This window comes from Crocodylus siamensis, chromosome 2 (genome assembly GCF_052110815.1).
Source record: "Crocodylus siamensis isolate JL-2025a chromosome 2, ASM5211081v1, whole genome shotgun sequence".
Classification (NCBI taxonomy): Eukaryota; Metazoa; Chordata; order Crocodylia; family Crocodylidae; genus Crocodylus; species Crocodylus siamensis.
This window is the reverse complement of record NC_143396.1, coordinates 238,921,052-238,946,780: the sequence shown is the minus strand read 5'-3', so window position 1 is coordinate 238,946,780 and position 25,729 is coordinate 238,921,052. Positions and strand designations below refer to the sequence as shown.

At 43.8% G+C, this 25,729-nt stretch overlaps 1 long non-coding RNA gene across 2 annotated transcripts in view; it reads right to left on the bottom strand.

The window, feature by feature from the left end:
* Nucleotides 1-25,729, bottom strand: part of LOC149871943 (uncharacterized) — a 165,514-nt gene that overhangs the window by 105,397 nt on the left and 34,388 nt on the right. For both annotated transcript variants that reach the window (XR_016440334.1, XR_016440335.1), the window contains exon 2: nt 23,490-23,554. This is a non-coding gene — a long non-coding RNA (uncharacterized LOC149871943). The remainder of the gene's footprint in view (nt 1-23,489; nt 23,555-25,729) is intronic.

Sequence of the window (25,729 nt, the reverse complement as noted above, 5' to 3'; positions counted from 1 at the left end):
AATGAGCTTCCGAGGGAGGTGGTGCTCTCCCCTACCTTGGAGGTCTTTAAGAGAAGGCTGGATAGGCATCTGGCTGGGGTTATCTGACCCCAGCACTTTTTCCTACCTAGGCAGGGGGTTGGACTCGATGATCTGTTGAGGTCTCTTCTGACCCTAGCATGTATGAATCCATGAAAACTGGGCCTGTTGGGAACAAAAACCATCTCCTAAGAGAAGTCTAGATCCTCCACAATTCAAAGTTTAGATAAAATCAATGCAATTGTGAAGGATGAATCCCCTCTCTTCATATCATTAACCTGTGGAGCTCATTCTTACAGGATATTAATGAGTCCAAGAGTTTAGCAGGATTAAAAAGGGACTCATCTAACTTATGTTATTATGAAAACATCCATAGATAAATTATTTAACATAAAAATGAAAGGGATAACCCCTCATGCTTCAGAGGACATGTTTTACTTACTGATCAGATTAGAGCAAGAATTCCCAGTAGGCAGGTTGTTCAGTCTCCCAGCTGTAACTCAGAATGATTTTTGCAAAGCGCTCTGAGCTATGTTACCCCAGACCAAACAGAAGTTCATTGTTGGTTTCAGGGGGACAGGAATCTACCTGGGGGCTTGGATCCTGTGCCAGGTTCCCATAGCAATGGCCAGGGATCTCTGCCAGTGCTCACTGTTTTCAGAATGGGAGGGAGGAATGGCAGCAGAGGGTACTCATTTAGGGGGCTCCCCAGCTGGTGCTGAAGCAGGGTGGGTGAATTGGAGCCCCCATCCGCACCCCCCACTTCAGGGAGGCCCTAATAAATCCATCTCACAGAGGGGCTGAAAAGCCCACAGACTGAACTCTCTCCGCTCCCTTTCCTCCCTCACATTCTGAAAACAGTGACAGGATGGGAGCTCCACAGATGCAAGTTACAAAAGATGCTACACTTTGAAATATCTTTATCTGATACCTCATGCAATGAAGGATCCGATTTTCACCCAATCTGCCATTTTTAAAGATGTCTGCAGCCATGGACTTGTGTTTGGTCATGGCTATAGAGTGCTTTCTGTGGTCAGATTGGGTGAAAATTGTCACCTCTGTCTGCACCCTTAGAGGTTTTGACAACTTCTTCTTAGGCATCTAATACTGACCAGTATCAGAGAGAAGATACCAGACTAAATGTACTGCAAATGTGATCATATGTTCATTTCCTATGATCCTAAAATCCGCTCTGTCTCAACAAGCCATATCTTTTGAAAAATACATTAGAGCATGCATTAAAGGTAAAAAGGACATCACAAATAGCAGGCTGCATAATGGAGGGGTTGACACATGTAGCATCTATTGGGGCCTACTCATCTGTAGAGTAGTGTGACTTGTATCAAAGTGAACTTGGTTCCAAACTGTGGGAGAAAGGTTGGAAAAAGCTCAATTTTTAAAAAATCCAATCTTTGCATCTATTGGTTTCCTGAATTAATGAATGGTAGACGTCTAACAAGAATTTTCTAATATTGATTGGTGATCACCTCAAAACTTGGTTTGTTTCTCAGGTTCCACCATCCACGTGACCTGCTAGTGCAGCAAAATGTACTCTTCAGGTGCAACTTCTGAGTAGTCCTTTATTTTTTTTCTAACAAGTGCTGTTCCAGCTACTGATATTTAAAGCCCATCTATTTTTTTCTCTCTGATTCATTCAATTCTCATACATAAAGCAATGAGCAAGGACAGGCTGGGATTTTTGTTTGTTTTAACTTTTAGTTGGCCTGCCAACAATTTGTTGTTCAGGGGCTTTCATTTCTAATATTGATGGATGCCTTTAGGCGAAGTCTCATTTCAGAATACTTTGTGTTGTTTCCAAAATGTGCTCAGGATCTGTATTCCTTTTTTGTTGTTGTTTCTGTTTCTTTGGGGGATGGAAGGGAGGCGCAAGCACAGAGAAAATAAAGTTTTTGTTTTTCTTTTATAACTACCTGATTTTATAGTCTGACCTTTCTTTTTCAACTTTCTGAAGTCAATATACCCACACTGTAACAGGCTTTGGGAATGATCCACATGTATCTGAATTAGGATGAAAAATGAAATGAAAAATGAAAGCAGGCGCATTTTTTCTTAATGTTATTCTGTTCTCATGATGCTGTGGGCCTGTTGCTTTGTTAACACACTTAAAAAGTCAAAAAGCAAACTTGGGGAAGAGTGCAGCAATGTAATGAGGCTACTGAAAATTTTCCTCACTTGTATACATTTGTATTTTTTAAAAAGCATTTCCTTTTATCAAATATAAATGTAATGTCCTTTAGTTTTGTTATACATCCCCTTCTTTTCTATATGCCATTTATTCTAATATAAACATGTCTAAGGCTAAATATGGGCATTCAAGAAGGCCAAGGTGGAAGTATACTATCTTTTAAGATTTACTCTAAGCACCCAAGTTTAGGTCAGGAGTAAGCACAACATGCATTAGCCCTTGTGGGAGGAAAGTGGGGACAGAAAGGTGTGGGGGGAGGCCCTTGGAGCCTACCTGCATGGCCTGAGCCCAGCAGGTAGAGGGGGCTCTCCCACACTTTCCAGCATGCCCCATTGGCTTCCTGGGCTGCCAAAGACTCCTGAGTGGAGCCAAATGGCCAAGCCACCACATCACAGCCACCCACCTGGACCTGATCTGGCAGCAGCTCATCGTGACATATGCCCTCATGGCCACGAGCCACCAGACAGCTGTCCTGCGCATACCCATCCACTATGCCCTGTGCCTGCCAAATGTGTGCATCAGATGCGTGGGTTGGTGTTTTGTGTGTGTGTGTGTGTGTGCACGCGCGCGCATGTGCATGCGCATGTGTGTCCCGGATGCCTGTACCCCCCCACATACACACACAGACATAGATGCTAGTGGCCCTGGCCCCACCCAGTGGCAGATCCATCTGAGCCAAAGACCTTCAGACCTGTCTCTCTGCTATGCCACACATACCAACTGTACTAACAACTGATACTGAACTGACTTGCCACTTACGTGGGTAAACACCTAATCTCTGAACAGGGTAGATTTTGGCCTGGAAAAATCAACAAGTCTGCTGCTCAATCTAACTCAACATACTGAGGATGGTATTGAAAGAGGTCAAATAACCAGAACTGTGTTCGTCAACCTAATAGCCACCTATGATACAATTAATCACCGACGACTCCTCCACAAGTTCCTAGAAATGACAAAAGATCTATATATTACAGAGGTGATATGAACCTTGCTTGAAAACAGATGTTTTTATGTCAAACTTGATGAGAAACGAAGCAGATGGAAGCGACAGATAAATGGCTTCACCCAAGGATGCATACTTGCAGTGCTGTTATATAACAACTATATGAATGACCAACCAATCAGTTTGGAAATTAAACATTTAATCTATGCAGACAACCTGTGCATAACAGCCCAAAACAATGACTTTGACTATGTTTAAAAATCTGAGACACTAACTGGCCTAACCTCATACTACACTGAAAACCAATTATAGGCAAACCCAGCAAAAACAAAAGTATGTGCCTTCCATCTGAAAAACCATGAGGCCAACCACCATGAGCTCAACATTACATAGTCTGGGACTCTGCTATCCCATTGTCCAAATCCAGTTTACCTTGGAGTCACCCTCGATCAAACCCTCTCATACAAAGAACACATCATGTAGACAAAATCAAAGGTGAGCACTTAGAGCAACATTCTATATAAGCTCACCAACTTGAAATGGGGAGATAGCCCTTCATTCATTGGAACCACTGTTTTGGCTCTCAGCTTCTCCTCTGCCAAGTATCCATGCTCTGTATGGGAGAGATCCGTACATGGTAAGTGCCTTGACCCCATTCTGAACAAAGCTGCCAAAGCATCACAGGATGTCTGGAAGGCTACCTGCTGTCTGGTATCACTCTGCCTGAAATCGGAAGAGCAGTGGTCAATTGGATAGAATAATTGTGACAAACTGAAGATATGAGACTCCTGCTGTATGACCATCCTACAGCAAACAAACATCTGAAGTCATACAGGAGCTTCCCCACCAGCACCCGACCTCTCAATGCCACCCCCAAGGAGACACAACTACAGATGCGGAATGAGAGGCTGAAGAAAATACCTGACAGCAGAAAAATGGACGTTCCAGCAGCCTTACCACCAGGAGCTGACAAACCATAGCAAAGGTGACAATGTCTCAACTGCCTACTCATCAGAGTCAGACACTCCAAGGAACTAATGAAGAAGCGGGGCTATACCACTGGTTCAACCATCTGTAACTGTGACACAATGCCTCAGACTATGCAGCATCTGCTCCCATGAATGACTGGTGTCTCCTGAGACTGGGGGAGGCACAATTTGTGGGTGGCGGTGGTGGGGTGGTGAGTGGCGACCACTTGCAGAAGCCAACGGCAGCATCAACAGTGGCGGGGAGGGGGTTGTGAGCAGCAATTGGTGACTGCCCACAGAAGCCAGTGGCAGCAGCGAGTGGAAACCACCCACAGAAGCCAGCATCATTGGGGGGAAGGGGTGGTGGTGAGCAGCGACTGCTCGCAGAAGCCGGCAGCGGTGGCAGCCAATCTCGGGAGGCACGTGCCCCCCCATGCCCCTCCTACAAGTTGCCTATGCCTGCTGCTTGAAGGCATATAAACAATAAATGAGTACAAGCATGTGTAACAAAATGCTCAAATGTGGTGTAGAGGTACAAGGAGAAGAGGTGGCAGGCTGTCTGGATCCATAAAGCCATGGCCAAGTAGCTCATCACTCATGTAGGCCAGAAGACTCCCAAAATGAGTAGGGCCTGAGGGCTTCAAGTGCCCCAACCCTGGCACCAGGCCATGGATCTGCAGTCCTGGACTCCTGCAGCCCTGTGTCATGGGCATTGCTGCCCACAACCCAGGCTGCCCAGACATTGTCCCTGCTTCTCCCCGCCTCTCCAACCTCCAGCAGGGGGCACACAACAGGGCTGTGGGGGAATGTAGCCTGAGGAAGAGACTTACCTCATTTGAATCAAATGCTGATGTACCAATATTTTAGTGTGTTTATTAAACAAAAACTGGGATGGTGTCTCCTCTGGAACTTAGAAACTTCTCAGTTAAGACTGAGAAAGTGGGGAAAAACTGGGCTGCACTGGGCAGTTAGGAAGTTGAGGAGGTGGGAGGGTAGGAAGCTGTAGGGGTTCAACTTAACAAACATGAAACCTTGCGGCAGCAAGGGAAATGCTGCACTTGAAACTGCTGCCCCTCCGTTTAATTAAATGTTGCAGCTGTCAAACTTTTTGTGTGCATAAAAGAGAAAAACTGGAATGCTGTCCACTCTGGAACTAGGACCAGAGCCCAAGAAGCTGCTTATCCTCACAGAGGTTGTACCACTCCCCCACAGGGAGACCCTGGCCTGAGTGGCCTGGCCCAGTGAGCTGGTGGTCCACCCCCACCCATTCTGAGTGCTTCCATATCCTTCTAGGACTGGCCTGGAACCTTGTTGGGGCCCTGCTCCTGTACCAGTGACCACCAATAGCTGGGGGTAGCAAGTTGGCCTTGGAAGATGGGCTCAGTCAATACCAGGCCTGGCAGCAGGTCTTGGGCAACCTGGTCTCCCTCCCCTCCCCCGGTGCTCCTCTGTGGAATGGGCCCCACTGGAGATGTTCCTGATTCCTTGGAACACAGATCAGGGCCTCCCATGTGCCAGATCTCCCATTCCAGGGCTCCCCTAGACCCCAGCATCTCCCAATTAATGCATGGTGTGGCGCATTCCCCCATTGTCACCATCCAAGTCTCCCATCCATGGGACTCTTAGGCGTGTTGCCCAAGGGAGGAATCCTAGTGCATGGCTCTCCATGCTGCCAGGGGGTAGGCAGCAGCCTGCTCCATCACTCCTGCCCAGGACAGCAATAGTTTCCCTGCAGGAAACAACACTGATGCCACTTTGGGGTATTGCAGCTGGATCCCAAGCAAACTTTAACCCTGTGCATAAACTCCTTATCTTGATGCTGCAATTCACTCAGCTACATAGTGACACAGATGGCCTCCCTCAGGCAGCAGGTGGTGTTGCGGGCCAGTAGGGGGTGCTCCTGCATTGAGCCACCTATCTCATTGCACCTGACTACCTTCCAGGCTCCAAGTGCCTCCCTAGGGGCACCTCATATCCAGCCAACTCCCTTCCTAGAGCACATCTGCAAACTTGGGGTTAACGCCACCACTACCCAGAGTCTGGGCTGATCTGGGACCTGTACCCTCTGGGAAACACAGGCATAGTAGTCCTTGAGGGTACTTGACCCACTGCAAGAACCTGGGGTGCTTCCCTCAGTCTGAAGCACAAATAGTGGTCTCCCTTAGTCAGCCAAACCAAGGGGACCCCAAGGCATAGTCTAGACCCTCTCCCAATAAGTCTTCCATGCTAGGTACAAAGGACAGCTTTATTGGTTACAAGGAGTAGGTTTGGAATAGGGTACAGGGTAGAGCAATATCATAGAAATTCCTCAGAGCAAACAGTGGCATGGTAACCTTTGATTACACATCTGTGTTACTGTAAGCTATATATCTAGTTAGAGCTCAGGTAGCTTACTCACAAGTATCATCCAGAGGCAAGTGGAGATTCCCTCTAAAGGCAAACAGTTCATTGATCATGAGTGTCAAAAAAGAGAGTTTCAGATGGTCCAGCTTCTCTCTGAGTTTTTATGATGGCTCCTGCCCCTCCTCCTGGGCAGTCCTTCACTTATATAGCCCTTATGACCTCATGAAGGCCAGCAACTATTGTCTGCCAGCCAACCAATTTGAAATGCATCACTGGTTGCCGGGTAGACTGGCTGGGTCTTTAGCCCTTTCCCAGTCATGTTGGCATTGCTAAGAACAATAGGGAGCTTAAGCCGCCTCACCCAGGTATGTGATGCCAGTCACATAGGCAGAGGGAGCAGGTTTCCCGCTCGCTCAGGAATGTATCCAGCTCAAGGTACAATTCAGGGTTACCTGAAGAGATGGGGCAAAGGAGTCTGCCCTTTGCAGTGACCATGGTAACCAAATTGTCAGACAGCAGAGTTTGGAGAGAGACTGAGATGATATATTGCCACAGGTGGCCATCTGTAGATCTTGTTCTTGGACCTTTGCAGCACATTCCTGGGCCTGGACAGCTCATTTTAGTGCTGTGGCAACATAAGTGCAAGCAGTTGCCAACCTATCCAATCCAACCCCCTTCCCCTCTGCCCCCCATATCAAGGGTCTGCTTTGGTCCTCATTTCACCACAGCTGTCTACACATATTTCTGACTGGGCATCCTGGATCCAGCATCTCAGGCTCCACGATTAGGCCTCTCATGCACAAATGCAGAGTTAACATCGACTGATAAACCACTAACAACAGTGGGGGTACTGAGTCTGGGTCACTGAGAGCCTATGGATAGGGCCAGCCCGGCCCACATAAGTTCTAGCTGAGGCTACAGCACTGCCCGAGTGTGGGGTAGAGGGGGGGAGTAGGGTGTTGCAAAGCCCCATGCGTTGCCAGTGGAATGCAAACTAACATGAGTCATGATGGTATCTGGTATAGATATTCATTATGGCACTAGCCTACACAGAAGTCTGATACCACATTTATCTAAGGTTATCCTAGAGTGGGATCCACCATTTTTACAGCACTCTATGTGCCCTGATTGTCTGTTTGGTTATGGCTGTAGAGCACTTTCTGTGTGCTTACTGTGCAATAAGTGTAACTTCTTTACTTGGCCTAAATGTTCTTCTTTCTGACTGCATCTACACAAGACATTTACTGCTCCGTAGTTCATAACTACTGTGCAGTAATGCTGGTAGGATGCAAACTGTGAAGTGATGCTACTGCACAGTAGTTATGAGCTACTCAGTAGTCAGGATCACCAGGAAGCCAGGCAGAGACACTACTGTGCAGTAATGCCGGTTACCGTACTGTCAATTAGTACTTGGGTATGCAAGTACTAAATGATTGTGCAGTAACAACTACACAGTCAACGTCTTATGTAGACATGGCCAGCACTGTCCATTTTTTGTATATTTGTCTCTCATCCAATTTCCTCATCTTCAGTCCTGATCTTAATGCATTGTCTTTGTGGAGAATATTTCTTGATTCTAATCATTTTTGTCTTCCACCTCTGAAATGTTTCCTATTTATCCTATAGCTATTTTGAGATATAGTATCAAGAACTCAGGATGGCATTCAAGTGAAACTACCATATTATGAAACTGCATAATATTTTCATTACCAATTTGTAACTGTTACATGCTTCTTAACATATTGCTTGCTTTTCAGAGTCCCACTGCATATAGAATATTTTCATGCACTATCCACAATGAAGCCCACATGTTCTTTTTTTCCTGAGTGGCCACTTTTAATTTAGACTCTTCCAGCATGCAGGTGTAATTCCTTCCTGGGTGCTTTATTTTGCATTTGTCTACATTAAATTACATCTGTCATTCTGTTACCAAGTTAAGGCTGATTTGATTCCTCTCATATTCCTCAGTATCCTTTAATCTTGACCCACCTAAATAATTATACCACTTACAAAATTTACTTCTACACTGTACATCCCTTTACCTAGACCATTAATCAATATATTGAACAAAGCCAGATCTATTATAGATTCTTACAGTGCCTAATTTTAACATTTTGTTATATAAACCTGTCTATTTATTGTTACTCTTTGATTACCATCCTTTAGTGATTTTTATTCCATGAGATGCTTCTCACTGTGTATGTATTTAATTTCCTTATAGCCTCTTTTGAGATATTATGATAAAGGCCAAATCCAAATAAATAATAATTTTTCACATTCTCTCTAATATACCTTATTGATTATCTCCAAGTAATTTTAATAGTTTGGAGAAACACAGATGACCTTCGTGGAGCTGTGCTGATTTGTCCCAATTTATGTCATCTGAAGTTCTATAACATTCACTTCAATTACTATTTCATCTAATACATCTGCCACTGAACAAATCACTGGGCATGTCTACTTGTGCATTTACATTGGTTTAAATTTACTGTGCAGTAAGCTACTGTGCAGAAAGCAGGAATAGGCTGGTGTCTACACATGCAGGCATTAAAGCATATAATGCTATGTGTGGACCAGTTTGGGACTAAAATTACTTCCAAGCCAGTCCACAAACACAGTGTTACTGTGCAATAATGCATCTACACATGTGTTACTATGCTGTAACTAATCAGGCGTAAATTACTAACTAACTGGGTGCTCAAGTTGGTGTAAGGCCTCATATTTACTGCACAGTAAAGGCATGCATATATAGGTGTGCACCCATACAGCACAGTAATTTCAGTTACTGTGCAGTAAATACGCACATGTAGACATGCTCACTGAGGAGTAGTTTCCCAGATGATTCTTCCTACCTTTTCAAAGGTAGGCATGACAATTTGCATATACTTTAGACAGAGAGTAAGAAATTGACTCTGTAGAAACTGGGTTATACAAATAATGCTCCAGTTTACATGTGTATTTCAACTTCTTATTGATACAATTATGTTACTGAAATTCTTAGGAAGTGATGCTTATGGATACAAGTTGTTTACTCACAAGCTTTTTTCTTACTTAACTCAAACAAACAAACAACCCCCCCAAAACCCTGTATTTCCGCAAGAGTCATAGAGAAGTAGGGCTGGAAGGGACCTTCAGAAACCATCTAGTCCAATCCCATGCCTGAGGCAGGATCATCCCTATTCAAACCATAATCTAACTCTACATAAAACTACCACCAACCTTATGAGAAAATGAGAGTTATGTACTTGCAGATCATCAGGTGCCGTATTCTTTCAATTTCCCAGCTGTAATGAATCATATCTCTGCTTCACAAAATAAAATTTCATTTTGGGAGGAAGGACTGGTTTAGATACTGGTGTCCTTGGACAGAAAGTATATAAACTGAGCTGCTGGTCTGCAGAGACACTGCGTGGTTTCTTGTGCCTAAAGGAATTTCAGAAGCTTGGTTTGCACTTGTGTTTCAGGGGGAAAGGGGAGAAAGCCCAGCGTGAAAACAAAGTGAGGCATGTTCAAATCCATTGCTCACAGCAGGGAAAAAACAATTGCTTCTTTTCCGGTTTCTGGTAACCTGCCATATGTGCAGATCATAGCACAATGATGTAAACCCAACACTGCACATTCAACGTGGCCTCAGTGTGTTATTGTAGGTTTCCAAATGCCGGGTCAAATTACAGACAACACCAAGAACCAGAATCCTATAAGTGATAACTTGGTATTTGAATGCAGGTTTCAATGTATGGCAGATACCTGAAACTTACTATTTAGCTTATGGTACTATTATTTATTAACTATATGGTTCTGGTACCAGAAGGATTTATCAGAAAATAACCAAAAAATCACAATATAGTATTTAATTTTTTAAATAATATTTAATTTTTGAAGAGACACACCAGAAAAGTACTATGTTCCCTGTGTGGTTTTTTGCTAATACAGCCCCACATACACATACAATATTTTTGCATGCTCTTTTGACCTTTCTTCGTTCTTCTTTTTTTTTAAGAACAGGATACACAACCTATGCAACATTTTCAGGACAGGTGGTAAGGGAGAACAAAAACTGAAATGGGTTTATTAAATATTTGTTTATGGAGATATTATTGGGATTAACTTTTTATATCTTCCTATTTAAATAGGATTAAGGGATTAGCTTGAATAATAGAGGCATACAGCACATTATAAATACTTATGTTCCATTTAATTAATAGGTTCGGATATGAACGTAAGAAATGTCAAATTATTCCAGAATAGCCTATAATTACATTATTTTAAATAATAGAAAAGAAACTCATGAGTCATTAATAAGGAGATGACTTTGGGAAAAGGCAAACTCATTCAGCAAATATAATGTTTTACAAGACACATTTTCTATTTATATGTATAGTTAATAACATCTATTATGCAGTCTTAGACTTGGAAGCCTGTGTTTGTTGAGAAAAGTACTTTAAAACAGAGATTTAATTACATGGTGTTAGAGTTCCTTTGGCAACATCAAAAGGGGGAAAGTCATTTGTGTTTTAATGAATGTTTTGAAGGAGAAAACAAGTTCTCAAGTTGAGTACTCAACAAGTTTTAGGCAGGGAAATGTAGTAGGAAGAAAATGTAGATTACAGTTTATTCTTCCTGACATATGACAAGATAAAACCAACTGAAAAATATGCTGTATTTACCTTGTTATGAAAGACTATTTTAATGCACAATTTTCAACTCCTTTATTATTCATCTTTGGTTCTTTTTTTTGTGTAGTGGAGGCAATAACAGCACCCTGCATGTGAGGAAAATGGGTATTTAAACAAAAGCTGTCTACAGTGCTCTTCCATAGACTTTGTTAAATGAAGCAAGTATAAGTAGAATACGTGCAATCATAGGTGATATAAGGTTCAAATATCTATCCTAGAATTTATTTATTTTTGCTAGAAAAGACATATCTCTCAGTAAAACATGTGGAAAACAGTAGCCCCAGTGTCCCCATACCAACATTAATTATATATCTGCTTTTACAGTTACAAGAGTGGTGTAGCCTGTAAGTTGTTAACTTAGCCAAGGTCAGCAAAATTTGGGATCCCCAGGTGGTAATACAGTAGTCTGACATTTGAACATAACATGATGGTTGTAATATGAAAGTCTATAGGTAATTTCCTATAGCTAGTCCCCATACAGGTTTCATTCTCTGTTCTTTCCCTGATAGAAAAAATAATAGGAGCACTTTGTAGTTTATACTGCAGAGTGCTGCTCATTTCTAACAATGTGAACTGCTAATGTGTCACTATGAGACGTTAAAGGCCTAAATCAATGTACTTATGTAAGTAACTTGTAAGTGACAAGTGTATTTTGTGCAGTAAAGCAGGACTTGCCTCTATTGACTATCCTACCTTAACCATCTCTCTTTTATTTTATAGTGCATTAAATTACTGTAAGAGATGCCAGAATGAGAGCCCTAGAGACTGCATTCTTTATCCACAAAACAGGTTCAGTATTCGGAGCCACAGTAGTGTAACTTTCTCTGTGCTGCCCAGCCAATGTGCCTCAATCTGACATGGTGAAAGGTTAATTCAGTGTCTGTAGCCATCCTCTTTACTGAGATTGACAAAGAAGAGGTCAATGGCAGAGGTGGTATTAGGGGTATGATAAGCTGTGCACAAACAAATAAATCAAGACTGCCAACACATTTTTCATATGGATGTCTTTCAGTCACTACTGATCTAGGCAGGCTTTTGAAACAGTGACCTAAATATGAAAGGCTCTGATCCCTGAAGCTTCTTCCTCTTCTACCTACCGCCCCAAATTTTTGCTTATATTTTTATTGCTATAAATGAAAAAGTGATAGATAAGATTCAGCCTACTGTGTCCACAATTAATTGCTGTGTGAGATGTACATGGATTGGAAGAAAATCCCAGCCACTGTAAATGTAACTGTGCTAGATAGCAATGATATAGGATGTGTCCACATTACTCTACCTGGTAAGGAAACTAGCAACGTCTCTCTCCCAAAGTGCATTTTCTCTCTTTCTCTGTCTTGCCATCTCCATCTCCTGATTGAATCTCTTCCTTCCCTGTCTGGTGAGCTCTCTTAATGCCTTTCACCCACTCTGCTCCCTGAGCTTTCTTCCTCTTTCTTTTCACACCCCCTAGCCTCCCAAGGGTGGGGTTCTATATATAGACTTTACTTCAGGAAAGCACTTTAGACTGTCAGCAATTTATTTTTTCACGCCTTGGACCTGAAGAAGAATGTCTTGCATTCGAAAGCTTGTCTAATTCTATCCCAACCATGCAGTCAGTTCTGTAAAAGATACAACCCTAATAAATCTTTGCCTCTTGCATAATTCCTGGACCATCACTACTACAACATCACTTTAAAACTAGCAATTTATTCTTCACCCTGGCCACTTTTCTTTGTTCCTCTGAAGCATGGAGCTATGTCTCTACTTCTTTTTCCTCTGCTTCCTACTTTATGACAGTAGGAGAATTATCATAATTCTTCCTAGGTTAATTAGGAGATGGAGAGCCTACTGGACTTTCTGTTACAGAACCCCACAGGGAGGTGAGGAGGGACCACCTGGTGGCTTTTTGCAAATCTCAGTTGCAAATCTCAGAAGGCTGTCCCTTAATAAGTCTCCACAGAGCAAAAACTTTCACAGGTTCTAGAACATTACACATTACTATGTATGGAGGAAGGACAGTTTCCGAAATGAGGTAGGTGTTTTACATTAGAGGGAATAGTTCCATGTCTTTATAATAGAGTTTCACCAAAGTTAGTTCTACAGGTTTTAATCTACTGTAAAGGTTGACAACTGAAAAATATTATAATTATTTATTGGTGGGAATTGGGTCTCTATGATCTATTCTTTCCAATGGTATCACTGGGAATTCTACATATGGAACAATATAGAATGTGCAATACAGCTCCACAATGAGGGTCACATTTTGTCTTAACTTCTTATACAGTATTTAAAATTCTTCTTCTTCTCATGTCCCATCACCATGTTCACATTTGAATCCAAAAACAGGAGCATACTATTGATCGATCTGTAGCTTTAGCAGGGTCCTCAAAGGCATATGGTTCCTTCCCCCATATGTGGGCAGGCCAGTAGGTGTTCTGTAGTCTGAAAATGTCCTCCACTTTTACACATGGTCTTTGCATCATTAAAGTATTACCACAGTTGCATGTTACCTTTAGTCTTAGTGGGTGACTCCTTATTAATGAGCTGGGAGGCTGCTCCGACATGCTGTAATTGCCATGTTCTAGCCAGCCTCCACTTCTTGTGTATCAGCATCCCTGTGCTTTGATGAGCTTTAGATAAAGCACCCTTGCCACCAGGTCTTGAACCTGGCACCCCTGCCTGATCCCTGGAGGCAGATAGTGGTGGGTGCTGTAAGCCCAACATCAGGGAGCATCTCCCCAGTGTCAGGCTCACTAAGCCCCAAGGCCTTAAAGAGCAGACATGCAGTACAGCTGCAAGATGCAGGTCCTGGTGCACTGGGACCCTCGATTCTAGGTGCTGGGTCCTTTAAAAGCCATGTGAGAAGCCCAACTGCACACATGGTTTTCTGATATCCCTAATGCATAGGGACCAGCAGGTCAAGAAGCCTGTCCTGATCCCAGCATCTTCGTGCACCAGATCCCAGCATCTTTGTATGTGCAGTCAGCTGTCTTGGCAAACCAGGACTCCGGGGTCAGAGAACAGCTCTTGACCACACACTCCCTGAAAACCTCTGGTCAGGCTGCCAGGCATGGGGGACCCAAGGCTTCTGCCTGGCCCCTCAGCAGCCCAGCCAGAGCTGCTTGGCATGGGATTATGGCAGTCAACTGATTGTTAGCCTTGGCCAAAGAGCTCCAAGTCTTGAACCGGGATTTATGATTGTCTGTTCTGACAACACTAGGTGAACTGGACCTGAGACTGTCTAAGGTTGGTGCTGATGACCAGCTCTTTGTCAGTCCCACATGTAGAGCTGTAGCACCCAACTTTGAATTTGCTGGAACTTTGGATTATCCTGGACAAGTAGTAGTGGTGTGATTGGGATCTGATCACACTTCCTGCCATGCATGTCTCGCCTGTCAGGAGGCATGATTGTTGCAATTGGAGATCAGATCCCATAGTGTGTGCTATTAAATGCAGGTATACCCATTGCTCACTTATTTGCTTGTTGAGGACTTCAGCTTCTAACCAGATCAGGATCATTCAAAAGCACTGGTACTCAACATCTCCATGAGCCAGATGAGTGGCACAGGGCAAGACAGAAACTATGCACAGGGATTGTCAATGGGCCTAATCCAGTGTGCTATATCTGGCTGCAGCACAACCTCATGGGTTGGATCCAGTTCCAGAGTGACACAATCTGGCATGCTGGATCATGTCATCTGGACTTTGGGGCTCCCCACAAGTCTGAATATTTGGTGGCAGGGCAATGGTGGCAGTGTTAATTGCCATGACACTGAGAGCAATTTATGTTGCTACTGCTCCCAGGCTGCCAAATTTCCAAAGCCGTGAGGACCCAATGGGCAAGATGACATGGCTTCACTGGCCAGAAGCTGAACACCACTGCTCAAAGGCATTTTACTTGCTCTTCCCCGATTGGTCAAAGGCACCACCCAAGCCATGACCCAGCAACCCCATTATGCCTTTTCCTTTGAACGAGTTTCGAGGTCTGTGAAGGTGCCCTGGTTTTCAAAATTTGGAGTTAAAATTTCTATCAAAAAATTCTGTTAAAAATAGGGCCAAATTTAACACCCAATCTTATTCAGAGTCAGTGATAACTCACAGTTCTATTGGTAATGTTGTTGCAAGCCATTCTTAATTGTCATTTACAATTTTATCACAATTTTTTTTGCTTCTGAGATTTTGTTGGAATTTTTACACTGTTTTAATGTAAAGAAGAGCAGAATCATAGAATCACAGAAGTAGGGTCGGAAGGGACCTTGTAGATCTTCAAGTCCAACCCCCTGCCTGGGCAGGAAAAAAACCTGGGCTCAGATGACTGCAGCCAGGTAGGCATCAAGCCTCTTCTTAAAGACCCCCAGGGCAGGAGCCAGCACCACTTCCCTTGGAAGTTGGTTCCAGATCCTAGCTGCCCTAACTTTGAAGTAGTTCTTACGCATGTCTAATCTAAACCTACTCTCCAACAACTTATGGCCGTTATTCCTTGTTATGCCAGGGGGCGCTAGGGGAAACAAGGTCTCTCCCAAACCCTTCTGGTCCCCCTTAGTGAATTTATAGATGGTCACCAGGTCCCCCCTCAGCCTTCTCTTGTGAAGGCTGAACAGGTTCAGGTCCTGCAGTCTTTCATTGTAGGGTCTGCCCTGTTGTCCCCAGATCATGCGAGTGGCCCTCCTCTGGACCCTCTCAATGTTGTCCACATCCCTCCTGAAGTGCGATGCACAGAACTGGACACAGTACTCCAGCTGTGGCCTGACTAGTGTCACACAGAGGGGGAGGATCACCTCCTTGGTCCTACTTGAGATGCATCTGTGGATGCACGACAAGGTCCGGTTAGCCCTGCCAACCGTGGCCTCGCATTGTCGGCCCATGTTCATCTTGGAGTCAATAATGACTCCAAGATCCCTTTCTGCCTCCGTGCTCTCAAGAAGGGAGTTTCCCATCTTATAAGTGTGCTGCTGGTTACTACTGCCCAAATGCAGCACCCTGCACTTGTCAGTATTGAAATGCATCCTGTTTTTGTTAGCCCACCCCTGTAACCTATCCAGGTCTTGCTGCAGTCTTTCCCTCCCTACTAGCGTGCTCACCTCACCTCAAATTTTGGTATCATCAGCAAATTTAAACAGGTTGCTTTTCACCCCATCATCCAAATTGCTGATAAAGAAATTGAACAGCACAGGTCCAAGGACCAAGCCCTGGGGGACTCTGCTGCCCACTTCTCCCCAGGTCGAATATGACCCGTCCACCACCACCCTCTGAGTACAACCCTTTAGCCAATCTGCAATCCATCTGACTGTGTAGGCATCAATGCCACAGTCGCCTAGTTTTTTAATGAAGATGGGGTGGAAGATGGTGTCAAAGGCCTTCCTGATGTCCAGAAAGACTACGTCCACGGCAACACCTGCATCCAATGCTTTTGTGACCTGATCATAAAAGGCAATCAGGTTGGTCTGACATGACCTGCCCCTAATGAAACTGTGCTGGTTGCCCTTAAGCATCACCTTGAGGCCAGCCCATCGCAGATGTGCTCCATGATGATGGAGTTTCCCTAGGATTGAGGTAAGACTGACGGGCCTATAGTTGTCTGGGTCCTCCCTCCTCCCTTTTTTAAAGATGGGGACCACATTGGCTATCTTCCAATCATCTGGCACCTGGCCCAAGCACCACAAGCACTCGTGCAAAGGGCCCTGCAATAACCCCTGCTAGCTCCCTCAACACCCAGGTCTGCTTTCTCCTCTGGCACAACCACCAGATTGCCCAGAGAAACTTGCAGGGGCCCCACATTTCCCGGTGCTTTCTTTATCCTCCCTATATATTTGAAAAAGGACTTTTTATTATCTTTGATCTTGGACGCTAGTCTTAGCTCTATGTCCACCTTAGCTTTCCTGACAGCCCCCCTACAGGCCCAAGCAGAGGAGGTATACTCCTCTATGGAGATAGCACCCTCCTTCCACCGGTTGTACACTGCATTTTTGGCAATCAGACATTCCCGGACACCCTTGGTGAGCCAGGGGGACTTTTGGGCACTCTTGCCCCCCTTGCTTCTTGTTGGGATGGTCACCCCTTGGGCCCTGAGTATCGTCTCCTTAGGGAACAACCACTCATCTTGGGCACTGAGTTCCCCTGCTCTTGAGAATCCCAGCACCTCTCCCACTAATCTCCTCAAGCAGGAGCCCCTTCACATGCAGATTCAGATTTCAACCTCTCCCCCCCGGGGTTTGGAGATGTCAGACTGAGTTTTCATTTGGTCCATAATAGGGGTGCACCAATAGAGATTTTGGGGGCCGATACCAATATCCAAGGAAGCATATTGGCTGATAGTGATTCAATATCTGATATAGGTGCATTGGATATAGGTGGTAAGTCTGGCGTGGTGGAAGGGAAGGGGTGTGGTGGGGCAGATCAATGCCCATCGCAGTGAGGGAGGGGGCAGGAGCAGGTGCTGCCCAGGGGGAGGGTGCAGGACAGAGATGCAGCTTGTGGGGTAGGAGCAACTCCTGCGCTGCTTGCACCCCAGGAGGGTGGGGGAAGGCATGTGCCCCTGGATCTGCATGGTGCAGGGCAAGCTGCAGCTGTGGTGTGGAGCCAGAGCCAGTGCTGCACGAGGCTTTTCTTGCTGGGGGCTGGGCTCACAGCAGGCTCCAGCAGCATTGGGAGGAGGCTGCAGCCACCCCAAATTTCACCACAGCTCACTCCTAGCCCTGCGCCACTGCCTAGCATAGCTGTGGCTTTTCCTGGTGCTTCAGTGGAGGTAGGGCATTGATTCAGGGGAGGGGGCTGTGGCAAAATTTGTGGTGGCTGCAGTCTCCTTCCAGTGCCATCGGAGCCCACTCTGAGGCCAGCCCCCGGCAAGAAATGCTCTGTGCCGCACCAGCTCTGGCACCACCCCATAGCTGCAGCCCACCCCATGTCACGCAGATCCAGGGGCACATGCCCTACCATGCCCTCCCAGGGTGCAAGCAGTGGTGGGAGCCACCCCTACCCCATAAGCTGCACCTCCATCCTGCACCCTCCCGTCCCCCCAGGCAGCGTCTGCACCTGCCCCCTTTCTCACAGTATGGGGTGTTGATCTGCCCCCCATTCTCCTTCTTTCCCCACTCCCCTTCCAACTTACCAGCTGGAGACAGCTCTCCATACTGCTAGCTCGCTCTGTGTTGCACTGCGGCTACGCGCAGCATGGGAATTTAATTGACCAAATTATCAGCCCTACAGGGCTGATATCCGATATAGACAATTTTCATCATATCGGCACCAATCCAATATCAGACCGATGTATCAGTGCACTTCTAGTCCATAATAGAGGCAGCACATCTCCATTGCAATGTAATCCATGTAACTTTCCCTGAATATTTTAATGATTTTCTTAGTGGCTTTTTAAATTGTTTTAAACTAAGAAAATGCCACTTTAAATGGATGGGATTGGATAGCTAAATGCAGTCAAACATAGCAGTATGCAATAGCTATTGAATGCCAGATGTGAAAGTAATCAAATCTTATTAATTTCACTAAAGGTTCATTAGCTGTTGAATCTTCATTTCAACACAGCACATTTGATAAAATGCTATGAAAATATGCTAGATTGTGCGTGTGTGCACAATATCCACCTTGTAATTTCCAGCATCTCATTGATTCTAAATACTCTTAGGCATGAGTCTTTGGATTAAGGACTAAATGCCTTTGCAATTTCTTGGGCTTGTAAATGAATGGTGTAAAAATTGTAAGGATATGGTTCTGGAGCTCCCCTCTACTTCAAATGCAGCCTGACTAATATAAGTTTGAGATGTTTGGAGGGGGTGGTCGGGGAGCAGGGGAAGGGACAGGGGGAGCTGCTTCAAAAAAAGACCTAGCAGGCTGTTACCAACTTTTAACCCAGAGAGAATTTTTAGCCCCAAGTTATAAATTCCAGAAAATAGGGTCCTATAATGGAAACACTGACAGAACCTTAACTATAGCGTTGCTAAAGGCAACGCTGCAATAAAATGGAATGACCTGAGAGATAAAATGTTTAATCTTTTGAGTGAGATGTGGCCTAATAACTGAGAAGCAGAGAAAGGGGATGATTCAGGTCCTTCCACACAGTTTCTTATATGTCCTTTATGAAATTCTCTGTCACTCTCAGCTGCTTTTCTCTTTCAGGATGAATCCTGCTTCACTCTGTAGCCAAATGGACTAGAAGGGTCATAAAGAACCAATTTATGGCAAGTTACTTTTCAGCAAAAGCTGTTTTTCAAAATGTAAATTAATGGCAACAGAATCAGAAGGGTCAGGGAAGATACATTTATACTTGGCAAGACTAATACAAAGAGATAAACAAAGTGATACTCCAGTCTTTCTGACTCTCTTTTCCACTTCCTCCTAGAGTCCCTCTGACTTTGTCAGCAACTTGAACCTTTCTTTTTTTACTGATATCAGTTTCCTGAACACTCCCTCTTCTCATAAGGAAATGCTAGATTCTGCTTTTGTTTTTTTATTGTTTCACCATAGCAAACAGAAAAAAATCTAAATATTTTAGGCAGAGCTAGGTAAGTTTATTAACAAGACTATATGATAAGTTTGCCAGCAAGAACAAGTGAGTAGGTTTAAGAACACAGGAGGTACCTTCCAGTTCAGATAAGAAAGGATTATTTAAGCACTGATCCAGCACTGTGCTCCATGTGGGCAAACCTCTGCACTCACATGGAACTCCACTGACCATAGCAGAAGGGTGGCTAGCTATGTTATCCTGAAGTCAGGCACTGCCTGATTGACCTCAGAGTGGCTCAGTGCAGGTTTTGAATACTCACACAGAGCAGAATCAGAGCCCCAGTAGATTTGTTCAGCTTTTCTGTTTTCTCTGGCAACAAGGGTAAGAGCTTTCCTTGGTTTGGTTTGATTCTTATTCACTGAATGTTTTCAAACTCTGGTTTTTAAAAACATTCAGTGTCAAAGAGCATGGATGGGTTCAACATTCTTTAAAAGTCTTTGGGCAATTTTTCAACCTGGTGCATGAAGAATTAGGCAAGTCCCATTAAAAACAGCTAGAATAGTACATGTAAATTCCTTGCATACCATATAGAAAATTTAACCTGACTCTTTAGCAACTTCTGTTTCCATAACTTTCCTAAGCTAAAACAGTATGAAGAACGTCAGGGCTCTCTGTTTTTTTATGGGGGTGTTTCTCTTTTATTATTACACATTTATATGTTATTGAGTGAGTATACTGCAGGTGATATCCAAAAAAAAGTATAGCCCCTAATTCTTTTGTGCCTTCTACTTTTTAATTTATCTTTGTCACTTCTGAGATAGTAGTATTTTACATCTACCATACAATAATTATACAAGTTGCAAGGCAGTGAAGAATCAGGTGTAGTATCTCCATCTGTAATCACAACTTCCATAGTTAAAAGTGTTGATGACATTGCTGTCAGGACTACACCATGCCTTACAGTGCAACTTACAAAATGCTACTAAATATTCAGGAAATCTGAAAGTCACCCACAGATAACTGTAAGTATCCAGCACAGATAAAGACAAAGTACCAAAGAGGGAACAGTTTCAGGTTTGTACACTGTTTGTGAATGCTATCAATATTATGGGAGGCAGCATTCTCAGGACTATCATCCTTCAAGACAGGCACAAATCAGGAGGAGTTCACACACTGAAAATACTGAACTCACTTCACAACTATACCCCCAACCCTCTGTCTAATGGAATCCAAAGAACATCATTTTCTCAGCAATGGTTTTGCTAAGAGGCAGTACACAGGCCTACAAAATCATGCTAGAAAACAGAATGTATGACCCTAAGCTGCCTCTTAAGTTGCACTGAAAGCAAAGCCACAATCAGAAGGAATAAAAACTCACTTAAATTACCTGGTTTAAAGTTAACTTGAGTATGTCTTCATTAAATGGCTTCTCTTTAGTAAGAAGATGTCAACTGAGTCCATTGACTAGGCTGTTCCAATGCTCCTGCTGGGGATAAAAACTGGGTGGTTCCTGGTTAGAGGGCCTTGGCCCTCTACTCAGAGTTAGACTGATTGCCACATCGGGGGGCAGGAAGGAATTTTACTCCAAGGTCAGATTGCTACAGACTGTGGGGGATTTTGCCTTCCTCTGTAGCATTTCAATCTCTCAAACATATTTTAAGAGCACTGCAGCAGTGGAACACTGATCACCATTGTCCCCCTGCTTGACCTCTGGCAGGTTAGGATGCAATACCCTGTAGTTGTAGGACAGAGTTGATTTGTGTAGTTTTACTAATAGGTTAGACAAGAATTTCTATGGGATAGTTTGGATAGGGATGATACTTCCTCAGGGAGGGGTTTGGACTAGATAACCTCCAATAAGAGTCATTCCAAAATAATATAAAATTCCAGTAATCCCAACTTCAGTTGCACCAGGTCATATATGGTTAAATGGAGACTTTGGTGTATATGTGAATATGAAATAGCACAATTACTCCTCTTCTCCCTATCAGTCCTCTCTTCCTTCCACACTGCTGTCAGATAATTCAACTGAACTGCATAGAAGAAGGACCCAAGGCTCCTACTCCAAACTGCCTCTCTCCACCATCTCCCTAACCTTTTGTCCCCTAGTATACGTGGAAAGCCTCTGCTCTTCCAGCCCTCCCCAGAGCCAAGAATTACATATTGTAAGGATCTTACACAAATGTCAATGAAATAAGATGGAATCTTATTCTTGTCTGCAGATGTCTAGGAAAGCCCTTTCCTATTTCATAAAAGAATTTTATATTCACTTCCTCTTTCTGGTGCACTTGCTTCTCAGTTTGAATGACCAGTAGGGAAGCTATAAGGTTCACTAAAAACAATCTCTAACTTTATTTGATGCTTTCGGAAGCACAAAGGAATTTCACACTTCTGAACAGCACTTGACTTCATGTAAAGAATTTTATTTTTGTGGGAAGTCTTGGTTAGGTGAAATTAGATCTTCATTGAACTGGCATTAAAAAATGAGTAGTACTGGGCTTCTCTATGCCACTTCTATGCAGTGCCCAAGGGTACAAAAAAGAAGTATGCCCTGCCAGTCCCATAACCACCTGACAGGTGATAAGTCCCAAAAATGAAGCAATGTGAGTGTGAAGGAAACAAGCAAAACAAGAAGGGACTTGTGGCTGGTAGCATGGATGCAGTGAGGGGACAGATGGCCAGAGCAAGTGAACAGGGAGTACCCTGGAAGCCATGGTTTCAGAGCAGCTGCTCCGTGCAGCTAGAGCAGCCCCGGGGGAGAAGAGAAAGTGAAAGAGTGGAAATGGAGTGAGGGAGAGGGGAGTTGAGTCCCAGGGTACAAGACATCGGTGTGATGATCCCAACCCTGAAAAGCCAACAAAAGGTTGGCAATAGAGGGTTTGCTGTTAGCCAGCTGTGGTATTAAAAGAACACCTCTCAATGGGTAACTTTAAATAACTTCAAGACATGGCAGGAGAGAGTCGGGACTCATTGCTGTGGAAACCAGGCAAGTGAACATGCAAGACCCACGGGGGGGACAGGGAAAGTACAGGGTAGCTAGACGCATAATCCCAATCAGGCAAACCCCAGGCAATGGGAGGTGCTGAGCCCCTTCAACAAACGTTACACCTAATGGGTCAATTGCTACAACAACAGCGACAACAGGCAGCACATCAGATTGCCCTAGAGGCAAAATGGCTATAGCACAGGCTTGGGCACAGAGGAACCAAGTCGAACTGCAGGTCTGTAAGACGACACTACAGGACAACCCAAAAGTGTTCTCGGAAAGTTCTGAGCAGTTGGCTTTGGCCTCAGAGTTCGACCGAAGCTGCCGGGCAGGACGGTTAGGGGTGCTCTTGGTCAAGCCGCCTACCAGGCAATGTCTTGTAGGGAAGCTATCAATTACAACAAAGTACAGTAAAGTAATAAAAGAAATCCTATACTATTTGGATATCAACCAGGAGAGTTACCAATAGTCTGTCCAAGTGAGGAAGAAGAAAGAGGAAAAGTCTCCAAAGATTCTGCTACAACATCTGGCGGACCTGCTAGAAAAATGGCTGAGACCTCAGGAAGTGTCCAAGGTTGACATCTACAACTAGATCTTGCTGGAACAATTCCTCCTTGACTTGGATGAAAGCATGCAGCAGTGGGATCAGTGTCATTTCCCAAAGTCATTGGCAGAAGCATTACATTTAGCCAAGGACTTTGATAGTGCCCAAGGTGAAATTATCCAGGATAGAGGGCTGAAGGGAGGGCTGAATTCCACACCATGTGAGACTGATAAGAAAGAGACCCAAGAAGCTCACCAGGTCTGGAGTGCTTCAGTAATTTATTTCTGGTGTGGAAAGGCAGGACATATGGCCAGGGAGTGTAACAGTACCCCCCCAGTCAGTCCCCAAACTCATATGAGACTTACCTGAGACTGAAAGAAAGTCTGGTACTCTGTATCATTCCTTTCAATCAAAGTAGGCAGTGACGAACCTATAAGAGAAAAGAAAAAGTTAAAACAATGCACCCAGCAAGACCAACTAGTATACACAGTGATGCATACCATCTGGGTGGCACTAGGTTGGGGTGTAGGGGAGGTTGCAGCCCCAGAAGAGAGCCCTAGTATGTTCGCTGTTAAGCAGCTGTGGTATTAAAAGAACACCTCCCGATCGGTAACTTCAAATAACATCAAGATGTGGCAGATGAGAGTCAGAACTTACTGCAGTGGAAGCCAGGCAAGTGAACACATAAGACCCATAGGGCAGACAGGGAAAGTACTGGGTAGCTAGATGTGTAATCCCAATCGGGCCAACCCCTAACAGTGAGTAGTGCTAAGTGTGTGCCAATACGTACCTGAAGGACCTTAAGAGTAGTGCTGGGAATGTGTTCAAAGGCACTGTAAGTTGCCAACATTACCTTATTTCCAAGATTTGGTGTGCACAGAGCTCAATGAAAAGGAAGAGCATGCTTCCCAGCAGCACAACTGATGTGACATGGCGGTGGCTTAGACAAGTTCAGTTTGTCTTTGTAAGGTAGACAGGTTGCTTTCACACATCTAATTTAAAAAGTTCACTACTGCTCAAATCAAAATGTGGGGAGGGGGGACTCCAAAAACAACCCTCTTGAATTTGAAATAGGATACCTAAACTTCAAAACTCTGCTTAACTTCCAATACACAGACTGTTCAAAGCCAGGCAGAGTGGTGTATGATTTATATAGGCAGACAAGGTTTTTTGGGTAAATCCAATCTTTTATAAGACCAACTCAAAAAGTTGGAAGAATTCTTCTTGGCAAGCTTTTGGGTACAAGTACTTTCCGTCAGGCAGAGGAAGCATCTGCAGTTGGTCTGTGCTCTTCCAGGATGGAGTAGTAAAGCAGCCAGAGACCAATACGTACGCAAGAAATCCTAAAACCTACACCCCTGACATATGATTTATATTTTACAAGAGCATATATTAGTGTTATGCTGCTGACACATGATAAGTTATAAATATTTACGTATGATTCTTCACATATTTGCCAGATATAAGTGAACATAGGCAGCTACTTAATTCTGAATACTTTCATGAGGTACTTATTAAAGCATATCATGAACACAAACTTTAAAAAGTTCTTCTCTGCATTTTCTAAATTCCAATGTCTAACAGATAGCTTCAAGAAGTAAAACTGAACAAATACTTTACCTCATAATTGTATTATGTCTATGCAGACTCTACCAGAAGTTTTTAACTGAATGGATTTGTAACAGGGGAGTGTGTATGCATGTGTACAAGTTCCACAAATGGGGATATTTTGTATGAGATTTGGCATATTACATGTGGCAGGTTGTTGAAAAATGAATAGAGACATTACAAAAAAGGCAGTGTATGTCCTGCTGGTAATCAAGCAAGGAGATTGTTGTAGACTTCCCGTGTGCCAAATCTCTAGGTTCACCCAGAGGTTCCCATGATCATTTCTCAACTCTGAGATATTCATGTTGAATTATCAGTCTTGTTCTCCAAGTGAACATGCCTCTTTTTTTATTTAAAACACATGAGATAGTTGTATTTGACTTCCTGCTATGAAATATAATATTTAGTATTTGTAGCACGCACAACTGTGAAGAGGTGAACCATAATTTGGAGGTGTAATTTTGGATTTATTTATTTATTTTGCAAAAAATGTACCATTTCTCCCATGTCCTCTCCCAGCCTTCCAGCCAGAAGCTTAAAGTGCATCTCATATGTTCTTTACAATTTACTCCTGAGAAATGCTGACCACAAAAGTCAGTGAACATTCATCGTGAGCTTTAGGCTACTTTCCATGGATCTGGCCTCAGGCTAAGCTGGGGGCTAAAAACATTTCGTGAGGGGGGTAATGGTTTTAACAAAAAATAAATATATACAGCAATAGCTAAAATCTTATGGTTAGCCATATGATCTTATACTAGAAAAATCCCTTCTCTCCACTAACACATACCTTTTTCTATGATGAGCGTTTGTCACATTACGTCCAATACTGTGACTTTGGACTACCAATATGCTAATTATTAGAAGTATTGTGACCTACTTAACACATATGCTTGCCAGAGGTCCCATAACATGTCAGATTAAATCTAAGATGAACAGTACAGACCCTATCTACCTCAACCCACTTAACATAATGGTTCTGAGGAAAAGAAGCACAGGA